The sequence below is a fragment of the Anser cygnoides genome, chromosome 6, assembly GCF_040182565.1.
Source record: "Anser cygnoides isolate HZ-2024a breed goose chromosome 6, Taihu_goose_T2T_genome, whole genome shotgun sequence".
In the NCBI taxonomy this organism is placed as follows: Eukaryota; Metazoa; Chordata; class Aves; order Anseriformes; family Anatidae; genus Anser; species Anser cygnoides.
In genome coordinates, this window is record NC_089878.1 from 20,068,138 (window position 1) to 20,092,126 (window position 23,989).

The 23,989-nt window shown below is 37.9% G+C and overlaps 1 long non-coding RNA gene across 1 annotated transcript; it reads left to right on the forward strand.

Annotated features, from left to right (window-relative positions):
* Nucleotides 1–10,768: 10,768 nt before the first annotated feature.
* Nucleotides 10,769–20,563, forward strand: LOC136791148 (uncharacterized). Its single transcript, XR_010832535.1, has 3 exons — nt 10,769–10,890; nt 12,444–12,587; nt 20,070–20,563. It is a non-coding gene; the product is annotated as an uncharacterized lncRNA (long non-coding RNA).
* Nucleotides 20,564–23,989: the final 3,426 nt, after the last annotated feature.

Consider the following 23,989-nt stretch of genomic DNA (forward strand, 5'->3'; position numbering starts at 1 on the left):
TCTTTGTCTGTGATCTTCTGAAAAGTCAAAGGAAATCATGGAAAACAACTTTAAAGAATAGTTACAGTGCATTTTTCCCCATGTGAATCTATACGTAGCTTAAATTCACTCTGATTTTTGTTAAAGTGAGAATGTGGTATGTATGTATATGTGCCAGTGCTCACCAGTTCAGCATGAAAAAACCTCATTTTAGTGCCCTTTTCTTTTTCTCAAAGTCAATATTAAAGAAAAGGGCAGATCAAAGCAGAAATGGACATCCTGTTAATCAGGGCATAACTAAGAGCCGTGTATTGCAAATGTTCATCATTCTGGAATTTAACCCAGCAAAAAGAGTGAGCAAATGCTCAGTCTTACCCACCTTACTCCGGGAAACAACAACCCTGGGGGAAGAAAATAAAAAAAACACTTGCAAATTCAACCAGAGTAATTATCGTTTCTCTGAGGAAACCATCTATTTTGGCACTATGACTGCTCTGGGAACTGCTGCTCTGCTTTCTTCGGCTTCAAACTGCCAGAGTGTGTAGGGCTCTTCCTCAGGAAGCTGTCATGTTTCCTGCTGGGCCAGATGAGCCAGAATGTCAAAGGTGTCAGTCACTCACCCTTTCCTAGTGATTTTTTGTCATTCATGTTACTTCAGTTTTCATTTTTTTCTTTTTGTGGGTGCAGACATATTAAGTTCAATTAAGTGCTAGACTTCCCTAAGAGTGTATACTAGGCTTCTTTGGCTGAAGTCTTATTTTTCAACTGATCAAAGTAGTGTTTTGCAGAAACTTCTGAAACGTTGACTGTGCTTGTGTGAAGTCACTCTTACTAGAGCAATTCTGAACACAATGAGCTGCATTTCAGTTCTTTCACTGCTTACTACTGGCACATTGTCAATCATAGTTGTTACTCCAAATTTACCATCTAGAGTAACAAACCATAGGAAAGAGTAGGCTGTGGCAGATAAATGATTTGTTTGGAGTTGTAGTGACTGACATCTCAATAGTTTTTTGTCCTTTTTTGCTGTGTTTCTCAAGCTAAGCAATCAGCAGAGTGAGACAGGAGCGCACAGAATCCATGTGCTGTATAGGTAGAAATGTTTAGAGTTTTCTCATTTCTCTTAATTTTATTTATGCAATGTAAGAAAATCTATGTAAAGCCAATGACTGTAGCATTCAGGAAATGTGTGATTGATGGATGGCAATTGCAACACTTTCACGTTTCTTAATTAACAAGTATTTATGTCATATACAGATGGCCTGTTTAACTGATATTTTTTTTTGTAGAGATTACCGAACTATAAGTGTGCCACTGACTCTATCCTAGGATCAGCAGCTTGTGGGAGAATCATGGAATACTTACCAAAGTAGTGATGTGAAAAGAAGGGAAATGCTGATTCAGGACAGACTACAGGTCAGACCAAAAGGACACTCTTCTGTCTTTAGTGTCCTGGAGATGAATATTTAGAGGAAGTTTGAAAATTTACATACAAGATAACACTTGTCCAGTTTTGGAAAATGTTGTCATTGGTCATTGATGGTAAATTGTGGAGTCCCTTTGCAGCACCCCAAAGGCATACAGTATATATTGTGAAGCATGAGGATTGATATTCCTTATGAGTTTATGACCTACCTAGAGCTGCTGCAAATGTAGCGTGCAGTCACAGAACGGGCTCCTGAGGATCTTCAGAGCTAAGTAGACAGCGCTATGCAATGAAGGTATGGCTATTACACATAATATATTGAGATATGCTAGACAAGTGGGACGGATCAGAGGAAAGCACCATGATACACACAGTAAGTGAAACTAGAGGACACAAGAGTGATGTCTTATATAAACACAAATAATTCAGAGACCAAAATGCTGATTAAATTCATCACTGGCCCTGTCCTAGAGTGATCATATTCTTTGTTTTGAATTTTAAATCAGACTGAATTATATAAAGTGGATTGTTAGCAAAAAGGGAAGAGTGGTGTTATATACAGTCCTGCCCTTGTCTGCTGATTTTTCCTTACATAATTAATTCAGGAATTGTCTGATTGACTAATTGTATACTCTTAATTTATATATCTGTTGTTGCTGATGAGATTATGTATGTTGCATTACTGTAAGAAGGGAGTTGGATCACTTCTGAATTTAAGGCAATGTAATAATTGATGTCCTTGTTTTACTGGGCTTGATATAAGTCATTACAATATTAGAACTGCTTTGACAGATGATGATTTACCTTGTTCTGCTAATTGTTTTTATTTCTAAAATTCTCAAACAAAATTAAGCAACCCTCTTGCTGGACTATTTTGTATTTTTCTGCCCCCATGAGATTAAAAATTGCTGTCATAAGTTGTGATATATGAAGGCTCACATCCATTAAATAAAAATGCAGGTATAGTTTTAGCAGAGAACCTTTGGTCAGATATAAAAGCAAATCATTTTATGGTGAAGTAAAGCTTATAGCACTAGAAGTATGCAAGAGGCATAAGACACCAGTAAATGAAGCGAGACGAAGGCAGAAAGACCACCATGGTCTTGTTCTGGGCTCCTCAGTACATGACAGATGTTGACGTACTGCAGCAAGCCCAGTAAAGGGCTTCAGGTGGTTAAGGGCTTGGAGCATCTGACACATGATGAGAGGCTGAGAGAGCTGTGACTGTTCAATTTTGAGAAGAGAAGGCAAAACAATTAAGTGCCTTAAAAGACACAAAAAAAGCCCTCTTATGCAGAAAAATGCATAAACCCTAGACTATTCTAGGAAATGGTACACTGCTTATGTTACCTCACAGTGAATAAGTAAGATTCCTTTTGCCACCAGTCAGAAAAGATGAAATGTGCCATTAGAGTTTATCTACTGACAGGGTTATCCTTGTAACATATGTAGCAACTGAAGTACCTGTAACGTCTTCAGAAATCTCTGTGAATCAAAATGAACCATGTTTAGAACACGCCACAAAAAATCTGTCTTGGTATTCTGGGCCCTCATCACTGCAGTGGGGTCTTTGTCATTTTTACAAACACTAGTCTGAAGTATCTATAAAGGTTTATGCGAAACTGGAGCATGGGGGTGCTTTTATGAACTCAGTTGCATTTCTGTGGATATGTTTTCTGTTGCAGCAGTTTACGTTAAGACACTGCAGGATGGTATTTGGCCAAGGAATAAAGGTAGATGAGGAATAGTGATTTTCAGGCTTACTTTTGTGTTATCCTATGGCACAATAACCTTTTTCTGATTTTTAGGTGAAACTACTGAATTGAAAATGGCAGATTTTCATAGTAACAAATCTAGAAAAAAAGAGATGTTTCAGAAAAAAACGAAAGCCCTTTTTTGGTGGGTATATAAAAAAATCTTTTTTTCCCCTTTTTTCTGAATTATAGCATTAGGTCTTTAAGACCACTAACAAGAAATAGATGAAGGCTAGAGCCGAAGATCAAGAAACTTTCTTGGGGGCAGCTTGCTAGAAACACTTGAAACAAGACATTAAAGTCTAATGGCATATTCTATTGTAAAACAGATTTCAAAGAACTGTGAGGCATCTTATAGTATTAAGAATTTGAGCTTTGTGATAATGTATGGGAAAGGCAAAATTTTTCTTTAACTTAAATCTGGAAAATGTCTTCCTGCTTGAATATCTCAAATATTTGAATTGTCTAATAAATATGAATGCCACTAGGTAAAAGATGGGTTATAGTATTAAAGTATTACTGTTTTATTAGAGGATTTTTGTCTGAATATTCCACGGCAGATTTACCACAAATGTTCTTGTCTGTATATGCTAAATTCAGATTTTAGTGCCTTCTCTTTTCGTTGTATCATTCTTCTAGAAAAACACACACAGTTCCCTTTTTTAAAAATTGGCTTAGTATAAAATCAGTCTTTGGTGCTTATCAAATTCTAAGACATTTATGGTCTTTTAATCTAAGACAAGAAAATGCCTATTGATCTGTGAACTACTAATGAGGTTTTCTTAATCTTCTCTTTTTTATTGCTAGTATTAATTATTTGTTTCCTGTAGATTTTTAAGTCTGAAAATGTCAAAGTACAAAGATTACTATAAACCATCCGTATTGCTCACAGATATCTTGTTAATTGATATGATGTTGTCATTAAGCTGTTGACACTTTTGATTGATTGACAATTAGGCACAAATTCTCATAATCAACAACACAGAGGATGGTGGCAGTACAGCTCTGTCTCATGCTCATGTTTTCTTTCCACCCTGCAGAGCTTACACAGTGGTGATTTCAGACTTCTGTGTGAAATAATGTTGACATCAGAGTAGTTACACATTCAAAGAGACTTGTGAGAAAGTTAATCTGGCTCTACACATTGTATCTAAATGGGTGCTGGAGGAAAAATTTTAACTTTCGCTGCTAATGCTACTGTTAAACAAGCACACTAAAGAATTTTGGGGGCAGGGCACTATCCATTTGAAATGGACTATAGAGAATTCCCCGCATATTCAGTAGCAAGAATGTGAGAAATACTCTTGGTATTGTACTTGAATGGCAGCAGCAGTAAGAAAGAAAGCAGACAAGTCATTAGTGTACACTCCTGCATGAGCTCAGGTCTTGATTATCTCTTTCCAGCGCCTTCAGAGAGTAGAGGAAAGAAGGCTGCTAAAAGACATGTCCTTTCTAAGAAAGCTGGGGTGCATAATTATATAGGTTTATCTGGCCTTTTCCAAAGGGACAAATGGCACCACTTCTCCAGTCCCTCTCCTTACTAGTTTTTCTGTTCTTCCCCTCTTCCTTAACTATCAATTTTAGTAAGTGTGATACTTCTAAATTCCTTCCTGGTGCAGAGTATCAAGCATGTCTGCCTGTGTGAGGGGACTGGGTCCCCCTTGCTTCCTGAGAGCAGCTGTGGAGAGTAAGAAGATTCTGCTCAGTTTCTCTATTTCTTATAGCAGTGTTCTTCTGATCTATGTGAGATGCAGTGTTTGGACCTACCAATCTGTATTTGGTAAAGCTTTGTGCCACATCTTTTCACCCGAGTGCTAGGGGCCAAATTCAGAGCAAGTATAATCAGATGCATCTCCTGACTAATTCAAGCTGTCCTGCTCACTGTAAGTTTGATTTTGACATAAGGCCACTGGCCTTATGACTGTATGAGTGCAAGTTTCCTATGCATGTGGCATTGCCTAATGCTCAGATGAGAACATCATGTCAGACATGTTTAATCATAACAGTGTTTATCCCTTTTACTCAGAATGTACCCCCTTCATGACAAATGTATGTAAATGCTGAGATAAAAATAGCATTTGACAAGATAGCTGGGTATGTTTCATTTTATTAACACATTAGTCAACTTATTCTGCTCAAAGTAATATGTGAATAGTAGATACATATAGATTAGCATAATTTTTTCAGTCAACATTTGTTCTGTGAGTTTTTTGATTACATTATTTTAATTAAGCAGTAAGACATGACAAGCAGAGGATTTCATGGTGAGTATAGCGTGCCTCACAACATATTATAAGGCATGTGTCTGAAAGCTGGATGATTTTAACCATGCAAAATGTGCATTAATAATCACTGTAGACTGACTAAAGTGTCCTTTGCTTTCTTTAATGAAGTATATATTATCAAATAAAAGTGTCATTTACTGGTCATAGTCATCAGGGCCAAGTCTTTGCTCTTGGCCACTGAGAAGGCTCCATTCGTGCTCTAAAACCTTCTGTCCTATCTCAGGGTTTAATGTGCTCATGACAGCACAGGAAAGCTTGTAAATATATTCAGGGCACATCATACTGTCTATAAGGGACATCACCTGTCCTCTCTTGAATCGCATAATGTAGTAGGTGTCACAAGTCAGAAATAATGAAGATAAATGAGATTATGGACCCAAGGAAAAATATGTATTTTCTAAATAATACCCACCAGTCAGGGAATAGGAAAGTGAAAATGTTCAATTTCTTTTTACTTGTCAACTGGAAAAACAGATAGGAATGCTTTGTGTGTAACTTATTTTGTATCTCATTGCATCAGTCTTATGATATGAAATAAGAAAATGCTGGAGATAACAAATGTCTGTTTAATTTCAAACAGTCATTGCATTTTTTCTTTTGCATGTTCAATGATGGGTGCAAAGTAAGTTGGACTACTATGACCAGTATCTCAAAGTATTTAAATGTGTTGGTTGTAATTCTGTCCAGGAAATGAAAAGATGGAAGTAAACCTGGAGATATTATATAGGTGTGCTGGGTTTTGGTAATACTTCGTGAATACAGGAGCACATGATAATTTCTTGACCTATGAGTGTGTCATTGTTTTAACCTATTAATTCCCTGCTAAATCCTTGCTGTTTTGTAAAATGTTTCATTTCAGCTGTCATTTACTCACTATGGTTAATTAATTCTACTTATTTTTAATAATCATTTAACATTTTACTTGAGGTCCAGTAAAAGCAACCCCAAATAAGCACATGGTTGTCCGGCATTAAAGCAGCAGCAAATGACCAGGAATGTGCCATAGTATCAGTCTTTTTTGGGTATCATGGAAAGTCACCATGTGGTAAGAGAAAGGTGATGTCCTACCCTCCTTTCAGAACCAAATCTCTGGTAGACAAATTACCTTTGTGAATATCATCTTTCCTCATCTTAGCGACCCAGTCTGAATAACTAGATGGAAGACAGCTTCAGAAGGTTCTGAGGTATCAGAAAAAGATCCTACTGGATCTTTTTTCATGTTTTTTTTTTTTTTTTCAGCTCCTTTTTCATGTGTATGTTATGTTACCTGAATGTTCCTGTTTTTGTTTTTGTTTTTTTATTCATGTTTCTTTAGGGCAAAACGATGAACTACATTGTTGTATTACACAGCTGATTTGCTTATGTCAAATGTAAAGTGTTTAAGGAGAATCTTCTGGATATTCTAGGAGAAAAGGTTGGGCCTCAAGACTGGGGTAGGGAAAGACCAAGCATTAGTTTGGAATTCCCTAAATATAAATATTATAAGAAAGCTGACATGGTCTTTGAGGAGGAATCGACATCCAGGGTTTCAGAATGTATAATGTCACATGCTAAGACATGCTATGTGTTAACAAAGGAGGGGACTGAACCAGAATCTCAAGGCCAACGTCTTTGACAGACTGAAACGCTAGTGGAATGGAAATATGGTGGGTGGTTATTCTCAAGATCCAAATATATATGCTTCGAGTGATGTAAAAACTTGAGTATAATTACTTATTTCATTAATCTTCTGCCATTTGTTGGCATCTATGTCTTAAAGGTCCTGTTTGTAGACAACTCAGCTTTGAACCCAGTTAGTTTCTTGTATTAACCTTAGTAGTAGTGAGTGTGAATGCAAAATTAATATGTTTATACACACCTAAAGGTAATATAAATGTGATGAAATAGGGTTAAAACGCGTTGTGAAGTTTGATAAGCATTCATGCATTTTATCTGACTTGGGGCATTGAATCCATGGAAACATTGTCTTTTACACATCATTTTCTCATTCACAAAATTAAGTAATTACATCCTGGGAGAAATGCACTGGCATTGAATGTACGGTATCCAGACTATGTCACTACAGGTAGCAGATTGAATTTAACTAGCCATATGGGTTGTAATTGTCTGAGTATGATTAATTCATAATGTTTGTTAATTTTATGCCTTATAATATGGTTTGTTATTATAATGTAAGTCTTGTCTTTTCTGTCTTGGTTTTGATGAGAGCCCTCTGGGATTTTAATCTTACTATTGATACGAACTAATGATGTCCTTATATTCGTGGGTGTAATCAATGGCTTGTTCCCCTTGCTGGAAGTTTCACGGAAAAGGGTTCTGAAGTTAGAACAGATGGTGTGTCAGTCCATTGCAGAACTCTGTTTGCAGCCTGAGGAAAACTTTATACTGAAGGTGGAAATAATGGTTTTCTGCTTAGCTTATTGTAAATTCTAAATGGGGTGATTGAAGACTGTAATGATCACTGTTGTTTGATGCCTGTGTTTCAACATCTGGCTAATGCCTTTACTAACTGTAACAGTAAGAAAAGGCACTATAGTGTTTCATACTTTTTTTTTCATTAAATAGACTATACCATATGTGTATATATGTGTGTACACACACACAAATATATGTGCTTGATGTCTGCATATGAAAAATATATATTTTATTTCTCTAGATCAGTATCTATATTGATACCCAGTCTGCACAACAGTGAAATGAAATATTCCATAAAAATATAGCACTGTTCATGCCAGCACTGTACTTTTTTTGTGACCTGAGTTTGATTTCTACTTTAACAATTGGAATTATTTAAAGTCCCCTTTTATTTATTCTTGCTACAGACCCAATCCATTAACCCAATGTAAGTTTAAAAAAATAAAAATAAAAAAATATTGCTTTGTTTCACATGTAGGGTCTGAAGGAAGCACTAGTGAGACTGACTGCTCTTCTTTGTAAGGCAGGGTGAAGACCACCTTCTGCAAAGTGGTGGACTACATTACACCAACATATGTCGTACCTGATTTTGCAGAAGATAATTCACTAAATCACCAAAGTCATTAGTCTGTTCTGTCACTGCATTCTATTTGACTTGAAGGAGTATTATTAGCAGAAATCACGCTGGAAAAATATTTTCAATTTTATATATATTTTGAAATACACATGTTTTAGTCTATATATATGTATTTTTATATTTTAATTGAACATTCAATATTCAAATGTAATTATGTTGTCTCTTTGCTTGGTTGCACTTCAATCTATGCAATGACAACAATTTAAGAAGCTTTATTTTAGAAATTCGGATAGCATTGTCTGAACTCGTTCAGAAGCCTACTATGGCCAACTGTTCGTGAAACAAATTGCCAAAATCTCTAATAGCATTATACTGTTTTTAAATGTCTAGCTTTATTAAAAAATATATAATAATAATTAAAAAAACACGTGGGGACACATACCGAACTGTAGGCACAACGTTTTGATTTGAATGGAACCTTAATCACAGGCTTAAAATATATTGCTGAAGTGGGACCCAACCACCTACTTAGGTGCTCAGAACACTGGTCTGGTGGTCAGTATTTAATCTTCTTGTTGGGTTTTGTTCCTGAAGTTGCGGTGCTTTGTCAGTTTATGCTATGTTGGTCTAGACAGCAAACTCTTCAGGCTAGGCCTATAAAATACTTGTTGATATAAAGAGTGGCCAAAGCATTAAGCTTCTGATTAAAGCTATCAGAATCTGAGACATTAAGTATCCTTAATAACAGTCTGATAATTTTTCATGAAGAAAACTTTGTGAATCATATGCTGTTTATGGTGAATTTGCAGTTAGTTTTTAACTAATGCCAAATCTGAGTACTGGAGTAGCATGACAAGAAAGGCTCCCCCCCCACCCCCCCACCCCGTAGCTTCATAATTTCAGAATTTTCTCATGGCAGGACAAATGTGTACTTAGACAAGGTTTTATTTATAATATGGATCTGAAGAGAATGGCTGTGACAGGCACAGAAAAAGATTGCTAAATATAGCATTTGAAAACTGAGAATTTTAAAAACTTCTTTTTCCGTTATTTCTTCGATCTTTTCAAATTTGTACCATGTTTGTAACTAATGCTACCTAATGTCAGCTACAGGAGGATTTAAGGATCAATGCAAGCAATTTATATGATCAGCTGGAATAGAATAGTGTGGACAGTGGCTTAGAGTTCAAAGGGCAATGCTTTCCAGAACAAAACCCACAGTATAATCACTATGAGTCTGATTAGTTGCTGTTTCTTTTTCTCTTTTAGCATGATGTATGTTTGCAACTCACATTGACAGTACCTCATGGATTTAATTTCTTTATAACCAAGCTTTATATTGGACTGATAGCTTTCACTTCTTCCTTACAGATGCAGTAAAATTCATATCAACACTCACAGATTTAGGTTTCGACACGTTAATTTTCTTTGTAGGCAAATACTATCAGTTGTATCAAATGACCATTCATCAGTAAAATAAAAATATTCTACCAATTCCAACATGTTAAGCTTGCTAAGCAGGCTTTCATTTGAGATCTATGAGTTGTTGTGGTTATCATCAAGTCACATAAGGCATAAATCAATACTCAGTATTTTATCTGTGTATCCGTGTCAGTATCTGTGGCTTGGTGAGTGATCTTTCTGTTCTCCACGTCTGTTTACAGCACTGGCTAGTCACCCCTCTGTACCTTCCCCAAGCATCACTGTTTTGTCTCACATGGTGGTAGCAAACTGAGGTGGTTAGCAGAGTTCTTAGCACTTGAAATGGCGTTTTATCAGACTCAGAGAATCCAGAGTAGTTGGCCAATTGAACCTAGCTACCTGAACTGCTGGAAGGGATGCAAAGTAACCAGAGAGGAAGAGTGTCAAAAGTACTGGAGAAGGGGTGGCCAGTGCAACAAATATGAATAAAGCAGGAGCCAGTGCTTTTGTGAACACCTAGACCAGATGATCATCCATTTGTTACACAATTCTCAAAAATTGGACTGAAATCCAAAACAAGGTTGTGCGAGGCTTTGAATTGTCCTTATATCTCATGAGTCCAGTAATAGACTGCCAAATGGGGAAAGAGAATAAAAGAGCAATTTGTGGCATTTTAAAAACTTCTTTTTCCGTTATTAAGGTTTTCATACTATTTTCTCTCTTGACTATTTCCCCTATCTCTTTCTTTACTCTCATACCACTGCTCCATGACTCTTAACACCTGAAGGGCACATTGGGCCTATTCCTCATGAGGCATACAACTCACCATTCGTCTTCAGTCCTCGCTAGCTTATTTGTGCTACTGGTTCTGGAAGCTCTAACCTATTTTTTATTTTGCAGGTATTTCCTGAGAGAAATGGTGATGCATTTAACAATTGCTTTTGTGGATTTTCATGTCGCCTAGGATCAGAGATCTCTGATTCATTTGAGGTCAGAGGCAAGCTAACGTCCATAGGGTATTCATCAGTTCTGGTAAGCCATGGCTTGCAGTATGAATGCAGAGACTGTCTGCTGCATAGGTTTACTATGCAGGACTATTGAGTCCTATTAACATGCATGGCTGCACTATATTTTAAGATCATAGCATTTTATTGAAATTACAGTAGGGATTTCTGCCTTATGTCAGGAAGATATAAGTGTCGGGGTACTCAAGGTCTGCCTTTCTTCCCATATGTTTAGAACACGTCTGGATTCCTTTTAGCTCTTCTCTTAGATAAATCCCAAGTGATCTATAAAAAAGAGCACTGCTGCAAAGAGCAGAAGTTGGCAGTAACTGCTTTGAGGGCACTATGTACGCACTTCCTGATAATTATCAAAGTTAGAAACATCTGAAACTGTTGTGTCAACACTAGCCCAACCTTGCCTAGATAAATAAAGCAATAATTTGAGAATTTCCACTTCAACATGTTGGTCAGGTCTTTCTGAGGTGGCTTAGTTTAAACCTCTGGGAGGGAGACAACCCTTGTTTGTACATATTTATTCCCCTTCCCTTGAAGAAAATCTTCAGGATAATTACATGAAATGAAGATTTAAAAAAAAAAAAAAAAAGAAAAAAAGAAAAGGAAATTCTTAATACAAAGTTTTGTTTTCCTGTGTTTTAATACTACAGGAGTATTTGTAGAATATAACTGTCTGTGTCAGGTTGTCAGTAATCTTTAAATTTAAAATCTACTGACTTCTAGTTCTCATAGTTGTAAGTACTGCTGACAGAGAGACAGCCTTTGTGGTTGTAAATGCTGGAATGGGGAAAGATCAGATAAAGTAAATTATATTTTCAAATACCCTCCCAAAACACCTGTTTTGCTTGCTAATTGCTTGTTTTTTAAAGGAAATATTTTGGTAAAACAATGTGTTGCAAGTTCATTACTTAGAAAACATTATCAGCATAAGCTCATACTAAAACAACAGATTCTATGAATCACACTGTAGTTCACACTTGAGGTAAGTTGAATAAAATTGGTGTATTATGCCAATGCTGTTTTTGTGATAGAGTATGTGTATTTTGCCTATATTGTAATATCTTATAGTTTATTTTTAGGAGATATCTCTTCTTTGCTGCTGTCCCTGCATTTTCTCTGCATCTCATATTGGCACCCATTTGTTTAATTTATTGTCCTTTTTATCTCCTCTTTTGTTTATTCAGCCAAACCTCCATAAACAAGTACAAGAGAAAATGTGTTACAATAATTTCTAAGTATTAGGAGTTCAGTGCTAACCTAAATCTAAATTTTTATGCCGTTATATTTTTTCTATATTTTGTAAACATTACATTATTTCTGACTCAGATAAAAAGAAAATGTAGCTATGCTCTAACATTGTGCTTGTCATTACGTACTAAAGATGTTGTGTGAAATTTACACCAACATGAAGTTAATGTTGTTGTGACGTTAGACTTAAGGCTGCCACCACATGTGAACAATTTTGGGTTTCTTCATCCTTCAGTAAAGGAGGTGGAAATCTCTAAGATGTCTTCATGATAAATTAGCTAAATGAATAACTAACGTGTTGCATGTTTATGGCTAAAGGGAATCAACTTTCTGACTTCAACCGAAAGGCCTGTTTTCATCTGCTGTAAAAGAACATTCTGCCACTCTCCAGGATCACCCAAAACAGATTGTGCTTTGTGGAGATATTCACCATATTCAACTGAACACTGTCATGGATGATAGGTAAGTGATTTGTATTACAAGTACTTCTGTGCAGTGCATGCTTTATATCAATTTCACAAATGCCTTTTCTTTATATCAATATAATCAAAATAAATATAATCATAACCAGAATGTAATACAGTTATAACTGCATATACAGAAATGATACATATCATGCTATATAAGCAATTGTCCAGCGCATATAGCAATCAAATTCATAGCTCAAAAACCTTCACTTGTATGGTGGATCTCAAAATGGGAATTCTTCTCTCTCTCTACATGTATGTTTGGTGTTTTCTGTGAGGAGCCTGTCATTTTAACAAAAGTGACATGCAGAGTAAAGTGGAAAGGTCCTGTTTCAACCTGGGAAGAGGGTGGGGCAGACAGCTGAATTGTTCCATTTTCTCTATGGAATCTTAATTGATTAGACTATCACCTTTATTCACCACAGAAAGACCGTCTTTCTTTACGATGGATACAACAGCAGGAGAGCAAACTGTTGGAATTGATATACTTTGTTGCTTATCTGAAAGGAGATTTTTTGCCCTAATTTTGCACAATAGTAGAAACTTCCTTTAAATCCCATTTTCCTAACCAGCGCCTAGAATAGCTCTTGTTGTTAGATTCTAAGGACTCTATTGTGGCTTTTAAGCCAGTGCCCGCAGTAGGGGTTGTGGAGGGATACACCGCCCCCAAGAAACTCCTTGAGGGTTTGTGCTTGAGGACAAATGTGATGATAGAATTTAAAAATGGAACAAACCATTGTAGATCATCTAGTCCTCCCATCTGCCAGCACAGGATTTTCCCTCCCAGATATTCTTAATGCATTGTTCAATGTAAAAGTCTCAACTCTGGGAGTTTCCAAAGCTTTGCTTGGAAAATTTTTGCCTCCTTTATTCCCTCAGAAGTAGGAGGACACAGCAGCAGCCATGACCATGTCTTTCAATATGTATCTGTGTGTACTTTGGGCTGGCTTCCACCTGCTGGCTGGTGTGAATAGGGGGCAGATGGGTACAACTTTTCCCTTTACAGTCTCCAGATGACTTAAACATACCATGTGATCCTGGTGCCCTAGGAGGAGATTTGTGACTGCCTTAAACCATCACCTGTCCTTTAATGAATGTCTCAGATTTTGTTAAGTGGGATCTGAAGTGTAATTGCTCAGCTCTGGAATGCAGTGACGTTAATTTGTGGTTCAATCAGAAATTTTGTCCTGATTTTCTGGGTGGTGATTACTATTCCAGACAGAGAAATTGACGTGAATATTCCAATGCATTTTGTTTACTACTTAAAGGCTGATAAAACTCCCCTATTTTTATTTCTCTTTTAAGGAACAAAAATAATTCATTCTTCAGTCTTAGTACCTGTTGATATTTCAGTCTTTCAGGAGGATTTTGAAAAACTTCAGTTACCAAATAACTGATTGTAAGTGCTATTGGAAAGCAGACACTGGGTTTTCACATGTAATTTGGGCCAGTAGTGTAAATGAGACCCCAGTCCTGCAGAGATTATCCCATATTTAATGTTGTTACATGTAAGTATTACTGTCAGATTTATAAAGATAACTCAGAGCTTTATGAATTCATGGGATAAACATGTATGCATTGGAGTATGTTGGGATTTGCATTTCATTGCCTATGAAGCCTCCAGTAGCTTTGGTTTAGTATCATGAGTAGAGTAAGTGGCAATGTGCTCTGTAGCGAGAAGTGTGGGATGACAGCGATATACAAAATCCACCAGTAGTGACTACAGTACTCATAGGGAAAAAAATGAAGGCTCAATCAAGATTAAACTCTTTTTGACATATTTGCCAGTGTTCTTTAACCCAAGCGATTGGAAATTAAAATTGAACAAATACAATTTTAAAAAGTGGTTAATATTCCACATTTGAAAGAACGACTTTAAATCCTACTAATCTGGATGTGCTTAAGTGAAGGAAAAAAATTGCTCTAACCTAGACCTAGAGATTAGAGGAAAATCTTTAGGGGCATAGAAAAAACATGTAAGCAGAGGAGTTAGAAGCAGATGAAAATCTGATTAAAATGGAAGAGGTCCCGTCCCATTTCTTTGATCCCAAGATATGCAGTAGATCTGGGAAATCTTCAGGATGTTTGCTCTTCTTTTAATGCAGATTGTGCAAGATATGCAGGACAGAAGGATTGATTTGTTTAGTTGGAGACCTACTGTGGTGGTTTGTAGGAAAAAAAAAGTTATAAACTGTTTTTTCTTGGGCACTCTATGAACCTTGTTCATACAAACACTGCAGTTACTTAAAAACAAACAGGGGCAATGACAATGAGATTTGCTTTTTCTGTTTAGGTTCTGTCAAGTACCAAGTAACAAAGGTATTTCATGAAGACTTGTAAGGCTTGAAATTAGCCATTTTTTTAGCAGCAACTTTAACTAACGTATCCAGAGGTGACATTGTCTATGTGAATACTTTTGATTTAGTCTGGACCCCATAAATAAAATTACGAGATTAATAACAGCATCTGGCTAGTTTTCTGGCAGAAGACGGTTTAATTTTAGATTGAAAAGTATTTTCCATTTTTTAAAGTATAGACAGATTTAAGGTAGGAAGGTCAGGTTCCAATATCTAAAGTTCTTTGCCAGTTTAATTAATTGTCATCTAGCTTTCTAATACTTTCAGAATCTGATATTATATATTCCAGTTTGATTGCTGTGGTGCTTGGGAAGAACCACAGAAGAGCACCTCCTCCAAACCCAGTTTTACTGCTGTTCTTAACAGCTGTTTTCCATTCATATTTTCATCCAGCTTTATTTTGGGCTGCTTTCACTTTCCAGGCAGAGAAAGCATATGGGGCCATTGCATAGTTCCTGAACACTATTTCTCTCCAAAACTTCTTTCAAACTATGTGGCTTCCCACTTTCTACAAGGCAGGGCAAAGGCTTAATGGTTATAAGGGCATGAAGATAGACATGCATTTCCTTTTCTGTGAGATGGTAGCAAAGATGGGATGGTTCTTTGCCTGTATGTTTTACAGTTTATTCGTTTGTTAGCTCTTTGCAAAATATTTTGGAAGACACTATGTACCTGTCTCCCGGCAGCTCCATCACTACATTTTGCACACTTACATGCACCCCTGCAGTGACTTCGTGGGCTTTCTGCCATCTGTCATTTTTCCTTTATTCTAAAGTACAGTGCAGCCTCACATAATTTATGACTTTGTCTGATATTTATTAGATAGACAGGATTATTGCCCACAGATGGCTGTGGTTCACAGCCAGAGGTGTCTTCACAGAACTAGAGGGAAGAGATTGATTCAGATGACCACGTGACTTCTACTGTAAGCTAATTTTAGCACTGGGTGTCTCTTGATAAGTTAAAATGAAACAAGAACTCTCGGTCACATTTATCCCTGCAGCAAATGATGCAGTTCCATTGACTTCTGTTGAGTCATACCTGTATGTCAGGTGTGAAATTAGCCCTCCAATTTTTCATTAGGAAAACAGAATATTTGAAAGCATATTTGCAGTGCACCACATGTATGCAGTTACAAATATTTCTAGTCTCATAGCTCTACCTTTGGATCAGAAACAACAGAAAAGATTTATCAAGTCATACAGTTGTTGCCGGTAGATGACATTGTCTGCTGGCTTTACATTTTCTCTGCTTCTTTTTATGGGCCACTGGAGTCATATATTCTGTCGTTCACAGTGTGAGACTCAGAACATTTCTTTGGCAAAGTCAGGGAGACTGTCGTGTTGAAAGTGAGCCAACACAGTCAGGTGGTTTCATTTGTACTTGAATTTGAGACTACTTCTTGCAGCAGATAGGAGATGAAAATTGTATTGTATCTTTCTGTTGTGTTTGTTTTGCTGCTAGTGAACTAGTTGCTGCTGGTGAATTTCAGTCATCTCACTGGCAATAAATACACAGAGTTGAATACATGGCTTTTCTAATCCTTAAGGATTCTGTTCGGTAAAGTGCAGCTCACTGATGTCCCACAAAAACAGTTAATTCAGTGGGTCTATGTAATAATACTGCAACTACCAATACGTAAATTAAAATCCCTACAGATATCCTTGCTGTAGACTGAAGCAGAAATTCCTGACCTCCACATTGTAATCTATAGGGAGTTTATTAGCAGTCGGGTTTGGGAGGAATGACACTTCAAACAGAAGCCATCTGGAATACACATTAGGAGATCCTGCTACAGGAGAGCTAGGAACAGATGCAGGCATAGGAACACGCTGCACTCGCACCCTGCAAAAGTGCTGGGCCCTTACGTTCCACTGGGAAGTCAATGGGAATTAAGGACACTCAGCATTTTCAACTTTATGCTGTAATTCAGGAATGCCATATGTTGTTTAATATGTTAAAACAAAAGTAAATATGCTAGGTAAAGTTCTGCCATCTGATTCAACAGAAGAGTTATAGCAGAGATATAAATTCCCACTATTTGTCATTGCTTCTGTTCTTTTGCTGGTATGTCAAAGAGGCTGTTACTGTTTATTTTTAATGGGTTTACTTTTCTGGGTTTATGCAAAGCTGAACTGATACTTGGAAAGAGCAAACCTTATCATCCTTTTTGACATGTTTATTCACTACATTTTGCCAGTGCAGCTTTTAAAACCATTACCCCCATTCCTCAAAATGACAAAGACAATGTAACAGCAAGCACAGAATTGCCATTGTTTTCTTTGCTGTGCAACCTGCTTTTCAAAGGTTTTTGCTGTAGATGAGAGAACTGAAAGGTAAAGACAGCATGCCTACCTGCAGAGCATTTGCAGTTTGCTTTGCTAATATGAGCATGGGACCATTTTCTTGGCCTGGTGCAGAAAGGAATGCAATATATGCCCTGCTGGAGGCTATAAAGCACTGTGTCAATGCATTATTGGGTCAGAACATCTAAATGCAAGTTCACTGCTTCAGGTGCAATGCCTGCAGGATTTGACCCTAGAGAAAAGCATTTCCTCATCCTTTACTACAGACATTTCTAGAAGGCACAGGCTAATTTCAGGTTTGACATGTTGAGGCACGGAGAAGAGTCATTGACACAGCAGGTGCACTTAAATATAACTGTCTAATTATACAGTGATGCAAGTTTGCTCCCAAGAAACTAAATGTACAGTGACATGGAAGACATGGTATCTGCCTGTCATGCTCTGGAATAGGAAAACAGTCTTCAGCAGTCAGGCACGTTTCATGTATGAAATCATAAAAGCCATGGTATGGTAAACATCTGCTTCATTCCCGTTCTGTGATTTCCTTTCTGCAGACTTGGAAGATTGTAATATGTATGCAGCGCATTACAGAGAAACATAGGTTCTAAAACTTATTTGAGTACACTAAGGTCTTGATTTCAAGCTTATTTATATATTTTGGATTTGAATATTCTGCAATAGAATTTCTGAATCAGTTTAAAATCCACAACAGTAATGGTGGAGGATAGCAGCACTGTTATTCTGCAGTTACTGCTAGTCTAATTCTGGCACATCGGAAAGGTCACTGCCTCTTGGCTAAATCTAAGCAGGGCCTGGGGCTTGGTAGCGTGTAAGGGGGGTGAGGTGGATAGCTTACTAACACGGTTCTGGCTTGAGGGCATACTTCGGTGATACGAGTGTTTTCTTGCCCTTCCCATGTGCCCAATAACAAAATCCTTTTTCCTTTTAATTGGCAATTTTACCCTGGACTAATGGTGCTTTAACTACACTCTATCTGCTAAAGACTAGGCAAGCAACCAAATGTAGAGAAATGGGAAAAGTAATAAAATATTATCTTAACTGATAATCAGAGAATTGTTGTTACCTATGAAGAGAATCGGAGTAGTAAATAACAGTAACTGTATCTTAAATAGATCATAGTATTTATTAATTTATTTTCATGCCAAAGTACAAGCTTTCACTGCTCCGTCTCACATGCCAAATGCACAGAATGAAATTGCAGTAAGTTTGTTCCACCTTTTGTTGAGTGTCCAGTTCAAACTCTTCCTCACGTTTTCCAATTTTATTGTACATCCATCCTTCTAAGATTTTCCATCTGCTTTTGCCATGCTTTTTCTTTTACACTGACCAGATCTGTATTTAGGCAGAGGGCTAACTCTGCAATGTTAACACTGTTAAGAATTGCAATAGTTACGCCCAATGACCAATAAATGTTTTCAGATAAGTATTGTCCAAACAACCATTACAAATTCACAAAATTTTCTTAGTGTTCTGAAATACCTCTGCTGAGAGGTAAAATGTTTCTTTCATTATACATTCAGTCTAAGATTGCTTAATTAATGCCTATACCTTTAAATGCCATCTTCTCTCAGTGGTGATAGAGAAAGACTGTTTGTTTTGAGCACAAAAGGAAACATTTACTGAATGACAAAATGGATATTCAAAGCAATCAAGAACAAAGACAGTGAACATTGTGTAACAAAAAAGATGAAGATTCATGGTGAATCTTTTTAATATATGACTTTGAGATCTCTTTTCAGTGAAGTACCTTGGTGTTCTCATATCAATCAACCAGACAAAAATTTATAAAGTGAAGAGTGTGACTCATGTGCTCACTGGTACATTTAGCCAAAAGTACAGAGCAGAGCAGATCCCACCAGTGTATCGGGAGAGAAATTAATTTCTTGCTTTCCAATGCTGTCTCTGGCTCCCAACATCACTTCACCATCACCACGCTGCCAAGAGTTGCTTCTGTCAGCAGTCCCTAATATGTCACATATGGAGAAACAATTCATCAACCCCAAGGTTGTCTTATAAAGGCTTTTTATAGACAAGCATCAATCCCATCTCACTTCTGTTGCCCCCGTATTCCTTTTTACACTCAGTCTTCAAGGTTCTGCTGCCATCCCTAGTCAGTGCTTAGGCCATGAATTATTTGGGGTCAAGATACTTTCTCTGGAAGAGAAAAAAAGTTTTTCCCTAATTTTTCATGTTAGTCACATTCTGCCTTGGAAAATCTACAAATCTGGGAAAATGGACTCCTTTATGGAGCAAGAAATGCAATGGATGGTTGTTACGTGACCTGGTATAGCTTCCAGACTGGGGATTTATGTTTGTGTCTCTATTATAATGCATTTTTCTCTTTTTATTTTTAGAATTGTTTTACCTCCATGAAATGTATCTATAATGATATCAGTTTCCTAGAATTTGTTTTTGTTTGTCAGGATTCTGTTGCAGATTATAACAGATCCTCCCCAAATTTAACTAAAATATTGTCATACGAAGACTTGCAGATTCTCCAAAGAAATTTGAAAATTAGTTTGTTGCTTAATAAAAGGTGATTTTTCAGTTGCATTAGAAACATCTTCTTTATATGTCTTGTAAAGAATATTTAGAAAATAATTCTATACCTAACAGTATTTACTGTTGTTGCTTACTGATAGCTGGTGGGACTGTATATGGCCAGGTGGGAGAACAGGCCTGACCATATTTCTGAGAACAGTTTTGTGCAAGGCAAAATTCTTTTGAAGACCAAAGAAAACTTCATGGAGTCGTGTGTTTTTTATTATTATTTTGTTGTTGTTGTTTTTTTAGCTGCTAGAAGGCCTAATACACATCCTTTACTGGAAACCCTATAGTATCCTGAGCACCAGCTGCTCTCCAGCAAGGTGAGTCATGAACTTCTCTTGTTGCAAAATAGATCCATCTTTTTCATTGCTTGGCAGTCTTTCTCCTTCTAGTAATAGAGAGGAAAAAGCAACCATTCACATAATTTCGTGTTTCAGGTTGTCAGATGAATCAGACATTAAAGGTTATATCTAGGTGAAGCACTTGTGTGCTCTCTCCCTTCGCCCCATGACAAGTGTCCTAATATGATGCCCAGACCTAGAAACAGTGGATATCTGTAGACCCGGGCTCTGTATTTAGCTGCATGGTTTGATGGGAGGCCGACTTCTGGCTACAGTGAGCTTGCATGTAGTCCCATTGGGAGAAATTAGTAGTTCAAAGACCATGTTTCATGGTATTCAAACACTCAAATCCTAGCTCTCCCTTTGGGAACTGCAGTGCTGGATGCTTATCATTAATGTTTTTCTTACGTTGTCACTGTATTATTGTTAATAAAATGTTTGTGAGTACTTCAATAAATTCTTTCCGTTACTGTTGTTTTTCTCTTCAAGGCTTTCTGTTCATTACTGAATTGCCTGCCACTGCCAGTCTTCTCAGCTCTGTAAAGAATATTTCATTTACAAATGCAAATATGTGTGGGCTTTAAACCTGTTAACAGGAAATGTATCATGTGACAGTTATTGTATGAAGAAAAGTTCTGCATCTGTACTTCTCCGCAAGAAGAGTGTTGGTTTATGTTTAAGTTCAGTAGGGCAACCCACCTAGTAAATACTGTATCTGTATTATACCTTAAGAACCTTGATATGGTTAAGAACTTCCCACTTGCCTTCTTGCCTTCTGCTAGAAGAACATCCTAAGCCTGCAGGTTGTCCCACATACATAAACACATTGACAACACATTTTGTGTTATGCTTCCACTGTACCGCACACACACTGTGGCTCCTTCACAGTTTTCCGTTTTTAAAAGTTTTTGATTTCCGCTAGCCATACAATTTTAGGCATACTCCAGATTCCTGAGCAGATGTTTTGAACAACCAAGAGTGTTACTGCTAGACAGGTAGACAGTCTTTCCCACGTTTTAAACTTTTTTTTTTTTTTTTTTTTTTTTTTTTCAGAAAACCCAATCTTAAATTGAGAAAGGTTTCTCAGAATTTCAGTAAGTTTCTTTTTGATCTAGCCTGGTTTATATTAGCATGGGAAACATCAATGACCTGGATTCAGTTTGAATTCACAATCAAAAGCACTATCCACTCCTGAAGGAATGTGCTTATTAATAGTTAGATTTTGGCATCTTGGTTGATTGTGCTTTTTACTTTTTACTTGAAACAGGAAATTAAATGAAAGCAACTATTATCATGGAAATTTCTGCTAGCAGCAAAAAACAGGATGCACCAGGGCTTCAGAGATACACAACTCTCCTGTAGTTTTAAAACCAAATTTAACACCAAAGCAAGTCAAAGGAGTTTGAGGTAAGTCTGAAAACAGCACTCCACCTTCCGGATGTGAGGCCGCGCTTATGACCACTTCAAGGTTAGTCAGCTCTGTTGTGTGCTATAAAAATATTTATTTAAAGTACTGTGTCCTTTGTGTTCAGCTTTTGCTGTTTTCTAGCTTATTGATTACCTCATGGAATTTAATAAGTGATGGAATGAAGAAGAAAGAGCAATACAATTTCCTTCCCATTTACTTTGTGACCCCCACACAAGTTTACTCTTTGAGCAGAAAATATCCAGATGTTAAAAGGGAAGTGAATATTCCTTTCCAGATACAAACTAGTTTAATACAGTAGTAGAAGCAGGAGCATGTTTTGAATGGGTACTGCATGATCCGGGGAGGCTTCCAAGTCATAACATTGAAGTTTAAGTGAAGCAGCTCTGTGAATAGGACTGTAAAACCATAGTACATGGTATTAGCACAATACGGAATCCACAGAACAGTGTGCTTATTTGGTGTAATTTAGTTGTGAATCTCACTGCAAATAATCTGACTTGAACTTCCACCAACATACTTTGTCCGTGGCTTTACGTAGAAGGATTCTGTTGGGCATTAGCTCAATTGGCACTGAAATGTATTCCCTCCTTGGGCTAGAAAGCAATAGCTATTCTGATGAAAAGCATTATGGAGATGTTTGTTGTTGGCACTAGGGAAATGGTGAAATCGCATCCAATTACTCAATTCTGAGTATGGCCACATCAATCCCAAGCAGTGAGAACTCATTTCCCTAGTGAAAAACAGCCACCCAGGGACACAGTGCATTCAGCATATTGGGTATAAGTCACCCATGTTGCTTTCTGTGGTTTGTAGAAATTTTTGACATTTTTCATACAAATTCTGTTTTTTCCTATACCTCTGCTAAGTGAGATGCCAAATAACTTCTCTGCCTGAAATAGTATGACCTGTTATGGTATGATACTGTACTGAGAAAGTAATGTAGTGCCCCCAGTAAGTTGTGCAAAAAGTAGTAAAGTGAGTTTTTGAAATAATTTACATTTATGACTTTTTAGCTCCTTAAGGGTTGTGTTCTTCTTGACTCTCGAATTGATGTGCAGATAGGATAATAGTGGGCTGAAGTGAAAGCATAGAAACAGTTGCAAAAACTGTATCTGGCAAACTTTTATGTATGCAAAAAATGTGAGATACTAAACTGGGGAGATGGAAAAGCTGACAGAGGAAACAAAAGGGAGGTAGGTTACTGTTGAACCGGGTACAGCTGGCCAAATAAGAATGGTCCCACCCGGCAGTTTCAACACCTGATCCTACAAACTCCTCAGACCAACCCTTTAGTTTATTTGATTTATGTGATTAAGTATAGGTAGGATTGGGCTCAAGAGATAACTGAATACTTACAAGCAACTCCTGAACATGTCAACAGAGCCTGAACTAGAAGCCCTGGTTTCCCCATCACCCAGAGTTGAACCCTTTGCCAGCAGCCTCATCTGACCTGCTCCACCCTTGTCTCCACCCTCACCTCCTCTGTGCTTGGCTGTGAGGTGCGTGGGTGAGGGAGCCTGCAGCTGTTGCTGGGAGGCCAGGGAGCTTCTTCCTGGAAGAGGCCACACTGTGGAACTGCTCCTGGCAATGAAATTCCCCTGTCCACACCCTACGCACCTGATAAGGAGAGAGGGCTGCCTGCCCTGCCAGTTCTTGCCCTCACTGTGCCCTCGGCTCTCTTGCCCTCACCGTCCCAGTCCCTTCTCCAGTAGGGCTGCTGGTAGCTGGTGCCTGTCAACACCTAGCAGGCAGAGGTGGGAGCTCCCAGCTTCCCCTAGCTGGCCTCCTGGAAGGGGAGCAATCCCTTCCTCCTCTTTTGCTGTAAGGAGGTTAAGGTGTGGGGAGCGTGGCTGGGCGGCATGACCAGGGAGGCCTAGACCCAGGTGAGTCGTTTCTGCACACGGTCAGCTCTGCTTCTGTTCCTCATGTCAGCAAATATTGATATGGCCTTTTCCTAAGGGGGAAATTCATGTAAGCACTGTGCCAGAGAGCTGATTTAAGCCCCTGTGTCCTATAAAGTGTGTATCAGACAATGTCTTTTTGAGCTCTTAGTGAGACCAGCTTTGCACTCCATGCAGGGATACCTGACAGGGCAGGGAGCTGATGGGCTGGGGCTCCTTTGCTGGGATGGAAGTGGGGAAAAGGTGTCCTATCATGGTAGCATAAGGGCTTCATTTTGAAGCCTGTAGGAACCAATCCTGTTCCAGTGGAACAATAAAAGTCCAACCTCAGTGAGGGGGAACCACCTCAGAAAATGGGAAAGGTCTGTGAGCTCTGCCCAGGCACCTGGAAAACTGGGATGTGTGGAGGAGCAGCAGCCAGCACCAGCTGTTCGACCTTGGCCAGGCACCACTCTCACAGGGTAGCTCACAACGGCATGAGGTAACCCCCTTCTT